The sequence below is a fragment of the Anas platyrhynchos genome, chromosome W, assembly GCF_047663525.1.
Source record: "Anas platyrhynchos isolate ZD024472 breed Pekin duck chromosome W, IASCAAS_PekinDuck_T2T, whole genome shotgun sequence".
NCBI classification, from domain to species: Eukaryota; Metazoa; Chordata; class Aves; order Anseriformes; family Anatidae; genus Anas; species Anas platyrhynchos.
In genome coordinates, this window is record NC_092620.1 from 6434199 (window position 1) to 6441455 (window position 7257).

Here is a 7257-nt window from a genome sequence, read left to right on the forward strand (position 1 = left end):
GGGCATTGCATTATGTATCCCTGACTAACTGCTCATGTTTCAAGCTTTACAAGAATGCCACATTTAGATGCTTTTTCATTACACATTGGTTTTCTTTATTTTAGACCACAGAATTCTCCAAGCTTCTTGCAGACACTACAGAGGTCAGAAGCAAGCGCTGCCCGAAAACATGAAGTTTGTAAACATCCAGATATAATTACATAAAAGTTTTCTCATGGATGGGACAAAACTAATCCTTGTCACTATCTAGGGAGAAGGACCAGCTGCAGTATAGTATTAGATAGCACCTTTCTCTTCTAAAACTTTTATTGTCATATTGCTGTGCAAAAAGTAGTAGAGAATTGTTATCTCATTTTTTGAGATTGTAAAATCTGTGCATGGAGAGATGAAGTAACTTGCCTGGGTCAATGGAGCTATAGGACACTGGTAACAATGGGCTTCACTGTTTTTGGTAAATCACTAAAAAGAAAAGAAAAGAAAAGAAAAGAAAAGAAAAGAAAAGAAAAGAAAAGAAAAGAAAAGAAAAGAAAAGAAAAGAAAAGAAAAGAAAAGAAAAGAAAAGAAAAGAAAAGAAAAGAAAAGAAAAGAAAAGAAAAGAAAAGAAAAGAAAAGAAAAGAAAAGAAAAGAAAAGAAAAGAAAAGAAAAGAAAAAAACAACAACAAATAAGAAGTAGGGCTAAGGTTGATCACTAAAGCCTATAAAGTCATCTGCATCTCATTTAGCTCAGTTAATGAAGTGATGTTGTAGATATGTAGCACACAGTGAATTGTCTTGGAGAGAAAGCAAATACATACAGTTCTTTGATTAAGCCCCCTAGTTTTACCATGAATGCTGAAACCAAGACCAGAGACTGTCTTTATTCCTGACTGAGAGGCAATGATCTGGTTCCTGGCTTTCTGAATCAGTTGCTGCATGATGATAAATAAGTAGTTTATATGCTTTTTGTCTCTGTTTACCTGTATGTCTGACAGTGACCCCTCTCATGAGGTGCTGCCAATCTGTAGCTCTCAAGCTCTAGTCTGTTTCCTGACAGCAGCTCTGTGTTTCCATCATTTCCCCTCCCTGCCTGAGCAAAACTGACACTGTAGAGGTATGATTCATCCAAATTTGAGATGTCTGTTTTAGGGTGAGGTGAATCATGCTTGTTTCTTTCCATTTACTACAAAGGGAGATAAAGGGTGACTAATCAAGACATAGATGTCTGTAGCATAGACATCTAACATTAAGTGAGATGAATTCCACTTTCAGTCACCTCAAGTCTGACAAAGACTGTGACAGCCAGCTGAGTCCATCAGGTTTCTGGGTGCATGGCACTACATGAAAGTATATCTAAGGTTGTTTCAAGACCAAATTATCACCTTTTCATGATGCTCAGAGCCCAAGTTAGTTAGCATGGAGGACACAAGCTGGCCCCATGCAGAACCAGAGTATCTTTGCATGATTCACTTTAAATAAATGTTTCTGGGAAGTTTGGTGCAGACAAGACCATAGTAACTTTATAGGTTTGACATGATTTGATGCTCAAGCATTGTTCTTTCTGTGCATGAGTTGTGTTAGAAATGGCTCGATCTTCAAAATAGGATTAAATAAAAAAATAGGATTTATTAAAAGAATAGAGGTAAGCAAACAGCGCTGGGTGCACCGGGAGTCTCTGCTCCACCAGGACGCACACCAGTTACATCAAGCAGCTGATTTTTATGCTCCTAGACTAATACGTATTCATTACTACTTCTAAAAAAAAACAGGTTATTATAATTAGCTTCCGGGGTCCAGTCCCTCCTACTGGAGCATGCGCATCAGTCTCCTCTGGGGGTCTCTAGGGGTCTTTCATGCTGAAGGCTCGTAGTCTTCCTCTCCAAGCTTTTTTCTCGTCCTTCCCCTTTGTACTCCTTTGGCACTGTGTCAAGTTTATAGAACATTTCCTGCAGGTCTTGTCTCCCAGCCGTCCTTCAGCTTCTTTTTTCTTCTTCTTAATCTCTTGGCCACCTGGCCAGATACCAGAGGCTTGCATAGTATCCCATAACAGTCACTAGTTGTTATCAGTTGTTCTGAAACCCCCAGACATCAAAGACTTCATACAAACACAAATAGCTTTCTTATTGACACTTCACGAGTAATTAAAACATTCCTCACCAGCCATTCACAGGGACAGTCACACCTATAGCAGTGTTAAGTTAATCTCCACAAAGACAAAAACAAAAGGCTGTAACTGTTAGAAATAAAAGTCCGGAATAACAAAAGCAAACAGGTTCATAAATTTGAGGAGTATTTTCTGAAGACTTGATAAATTGACTAGAATGAGGGGGAGACTGGGACACACTGCATCTGTGGTTCAAGAGTTAAATTGCCAGTGCAGGGCCCAGAGGCAGACAGGACTGTTTTTTATGGACACGAATTGTTAAAACATTCCTCACAATCCCTTATCTTCTTTTTAATATCCTCAATTCGTGTCTCTTCTGTTGTTAATAACTGGATTTCATCAGTCCGTTCTTGGAGGGTCCAATTCTTAAGCATCATAATTGACATATCCCCTTCCTTTTTTAATGAAGTTATTACCAATGTACTATTTATCACCCGGTGTATTAATAATGTAAGGCAAGGTATCATACAAGGTATAAACAATAACATCATTACACCACATAACAATAAAAATAACACTCTTTTAACCCATGGTCCACCAGGCAGCCATGAAAATAAATTCCATTCCATATCCTTCCAGGTTTGTGCTCGCTCGCTCACCTCCCCCCCTCCTTCTCTGGGATGGGAGAGAGAAATGGGAAAGTGAAGCCTGTGAGTTGAGATAAAAACAAGAAAATAATAACAATAATAGTACTACTAGTAATAACGTGTACAAAACAAGCGATGCACAATGCAATTGCTCACCACCTGCTGTCCGATGCCCAACCTAACCCCGAGCAGTCCGGCCCTCCTCCCAGCCTGCCTGCTGGCAGGACAGTGAGAAGCTGAAACATCCTTGGCTTGGTGTAAGCACTGCTCTGTAACAATTAAAACATCAGCATATTATTAGTATTTTTCTCATCCTAAACCGGAACATAACATTCTATCAGCTGCTAGGAAGAAACACTCTTTTCATCAATCTTTAAACAGCAATTACTAAAGTTAAATTTTCCACAGACTTCTCCTTCTTGTGCTAGTAAATAATCCAAAGCTAGGCAATTTTGATACAAGGCAGTTCTCATCTTGGTATTTTGCTTTGCAATTAGTCCAAGTGCATCTCCGGTTTTATTTATAACTATTTCTATTACAGCTAGTAACTTAATTATTCTATTAAATACATATATATACTGGGGTCCTATAGCCCCAGGATCTGTCTTCTGCCCATGTAGCTGGATCATAATAGGCAAACGCCTTCAATCAAGGGGTTGGGCCCGCTTTCAGGGTCGATTCAGGCTTGTGTTACCGTTCGGCCTGTCAGGGTGATCCAGCTCCTGGAAAACGAATCACAATTTTATATAGGTTAAAAAAAGGTTCTTATGTTATTTTCTCGGGACAACCTGACCTTAGTGTGGGAGAAGTCCGGTCGAGGCCCTCTCACTCGGCAGTCAATACCCGTAGGGGTTGCCTCCCTCTCCCTCGGTAGACCATACACACCGCAGTGGAGGGTCCTGCCCCGGTCTTGCCTTCTCCCTTTCCTCCCTTCAGGCTTGTCCCCTTTATTTGGCATCCTTAATTCATGCAGAGCCTCGTTGCCAGAATATTAGTTCTTCCTTAGCTTGAGTTTCAGTTTCCCAGGAGCGGACTCAACCCTCCAAGTTTCAGTAGTTACTGGTCCTTTTATTCTGGATGCGTGGGTCCCTTTCTGCGGTTCTCACAGCTGTTTCAGTAGTCAGTAAAACAAGGTACAGTCCCTCACACCGGGGGTTCAGTGATTCTTCCCTCCCGTGGCTGCTTGTTGAAACACTTTCTTTTTTATCTTCTGACAAGTTAAGCAACGGTTATGTAATTTGCTTTGCCGTATGGCCCTTTCCAGGTTCCTGTAGCAGAATTCATCTGATAGCCACGGCTACATTCACATTTGTAGCCACCTTTCAGGTTGATACAGATTTGACTACAGATACCAGGGTTTTGGCATTCATCACTATCTCCACAGTTTCCCAGCTGGACAGTCACATTCATGTATGTTGCATTCCTTCAGGGGCTCATCACCCCAGTCCTTGCAGTCTCTCTGCTGGTTACACACTTTATTGATATCTATGCATTCTCCACTTCTGCACTTGAATTTGCCAGGTCCAGAGCACTGCATACAGTTTGCTTCATCAGTGCCATCCAGACAGTCTCTCACACCATTGCACTGCCTACTCCCATGGACACAGTTCCCATCTTCACATTTGAACTGGTCTGGCCTGCAGGTCCGAGAAGGGCAGTTAATTTCATCACTTGCATCCTTGCAATAAGGATCTCTGTCACATCGCCACTTCTTGTAGATACATTCACCATCACATTTCCACGACACTGGGATACACTGGGTTGACACAGCTCAGCACTCTTGTCAGACCCATCTTCACAGTCTGGATCCCCATCACACTGCTATCTGTTTGGCACACACTGACCACTGTTGCACACAAAGTCAGATTCAGCACACGTCTTCTTCACACAAGCACTCTCATCACTGCCATCTGAGCAGTCTTCACATTTTGCTCTAGCACTGTCGGCAGCAGTGCACAGTCAGGCGAAGGCGAGCAGCAGGCAGAGTGCCCCGCAGCGCGGCAGTGCCCGCCGCCACCCCGCACCATCACCTGTGTCACTTATACTACTCCTATTACCCATGCTGTTAGTGTCAGTGGCATCCTCCTTTTCTTTTTGCCACTGACCATTCACCACAAATGGATGAGACACATGATTACTAGTTAGGAAAGAGAGTGTAACGTCTGCTATACGGCTGCAGGCAGTGCCAGCTGCAACCTTAGAAGCGGTTTGTGAAAGCGCCTGCCGGTGGTCATTTGGCAGTGTAATCTGCGTCTCTGCACTCCTGCCCCGCAATAGAGCTAAGTCGTCATTAGTAACAGTTATAACACCGATCTGGGGACGAATAGTCTTTTTTTGCATTGCAAGATAAACCTTTTATAAAAAGAATGCTAGAGTGAAGCAGCACAGCTCAGCACAGCTGCCGCTGCCTCCATGGTTACGTCAGACAGGCTGCAGGGTCCTGATGTCCGCCCCTCTGCTATGTGCCAACTCGCCACACGGTGAGGGTCGGCTGCTGTTGTCCACTGACGCCTCTGGTCTCCCGTAGCAACTCGATCTCGGATGTCCCGCGTCGCACCGCAATTACTTCAATTCCCCGCGTTTTCCGGCTTCTGTCCGGTCTATTCTGTGTCTCTCAGAGCCGTCCGTGGCTCTGAAGCGTCTCTCAGGGCTCTCTCCGTCCAGCGGTAGTCCCTCCGTAGTGTCTCGTAGTCTCCCGGCGCCGCTCCAGGCTCTCGGCGCCGCTCCGGTCTCTCGGCCTGTTCAGGTCTCAGCGAGTCTGGGTCTTAGTAAGTCCAGGTCTCGGCCTGTGCGGGCCTCATATGTTGCAGGAAGCACGGCCGAAAGCACGACAGACACCAGTAGAGTCAGATCATGCTCCCGCCTTTTTCTTGTCACAGTCAAAACATTTAAGAGCAAAAATAGGATCACAAGATACACCGCCAGGCCCATATATTAGGCACCACCACTCGAAACTTGGATAAAACAGCACTTCTTTTCAGTCTGTCAAGCACTTCGTTCGTCTCCGCCCACTCCCCTTGCGGAGAGTACGGGACCACGGATCGGAACTCTGCACTCACACAGCACAGCACAATCACACAGAGGCCTCTAGCACATCTCATTCATACCACAGGAATATAATTTACAATGATAACCAACCAAATAAGTATTGTCTCTGACTGTGTTCTTCGTGAAGTGACTTGGAACACTTTGTTTCAAACCCTTACATTTACACAAACACTTTCAACACAAAATACATACATAAAAACACATACAATTATTAACACTCCAGTTAGTATCCCTCCAGCAGCTGAAAACATACCGTTTGTCTGCAGTTTCAGGAGATCTTTGCTCCCGCGGTGAGCAGCTGAGAGTGGAGTCCCCTCCGAGCAAAACACTCAGGGTGCACCTAGGGGTGTCCGCGCTACGGCCGATCCCGCAGCCGAGCAGAGTGTCTCCTGCCTGGCTCACCAAAATGACTCACAGAAAGCTGACTCCACAATCAGTAAGATTGTAAAGTAGGTATGTTTACTCAGTTCTGGGCGGCACGGGGCGGGTAGTCCCACCAAAGTCATGCACGCCTAATGTGGCAACTTGCTTTAGTAAAGAGTTACATATACATGAACATTCCTACACACATGCATAACCTGTCCCTTTGTGAACAGTCCTCCTTATCTCAGACCCCTTGATTAAAGTCCGAACCGTGAGGTTGTTTTTGATCTGGTTCTCGGGGTCCGAGAGGCTCCTGTTATCTGGAGGTATAAGTGCAGCACAGGCACAAATGTAGCACATGATTCATTCTTAATCAATTGCTCTCTAATTTCTAATTCCAGTGTTTCAGCTTGCTCTTTTCCGGATCCACGGGTATTCTACTATTAATGTTCAAAGCCTGACAGACCCCGTCCTCCGTGGATCAAAATACATGGGGTCTTAAGGGTTCTTTTGGTCATTCTATCATATAATACTGGATCATTTTTAATTTACTCTTTAATTTTCTGGGGCCCCTATTGAACAGTGGAAAAAAACCATCATCTAATGTCTCTGGAGAGAGGTGCTCGAAGAGGTAGTCTGAAACAGACATTCAGTAAATGGAAGACGTGATATTTAGGTTGCAATAACAGTGAAGGAAACCTGTGAGGTGACAATGAGCCATTTCTCTGGTATTAAAAGACAAGGAAAGGGAACAACAGAGAGTGCGATTGTGCTTTTGAGGAGTTCTGCAAGGAAACTTCACGTCATGGCCCAGGGCCATGTGGCACTACAGCACAACTTGTGCTGTTGTGGCACTACAAAAAAAGTTGTGCTGTTGTGGCACTATAGCACAACTGTAGTGCCACTCAGCCATGCTGGAATAATAATGATCTAAAGAAGATGTTGCAATGAAAAATATAAAAAGAAATGCTTGTTTTTAACAAAAATGTTTGAAAAGCAGAAAGTGGCTGAGGGAGAAGTGTCTGATGAGACTATCAAGAAGCAAAAGGGGGAATAATAGTTGCTTGCATGGTGTAGAAAGCTGTCAATACTACAGAGGAAGGAGAATTATTACAGAT

The 7257-nt window shown here is 43.8% G+C and overlaps 1 long non-coding RNA gene across 1 annotated transcript; it reads right to left on the reverse strand.

Moving 5' to 3' along the window:
• Positions 1-1578: 1578 nt before the first annotated feature.
• On the reverse strand, positions 1579-6440 carry LOC140000560 (uncharacterized). Its single transcript, XR_011805601.1, has 2 exons — positions 6030-6440; positions 1579-5597 (listed from the first exon to the last, which is right to left on the reverse strand). It is a non-coding gene; the product is annotated as an uncharacterized lncRNA (long non-coding RNA).
• Between the last annotated feature and the right edge of the window lie 817 nt (positions 6441-7257).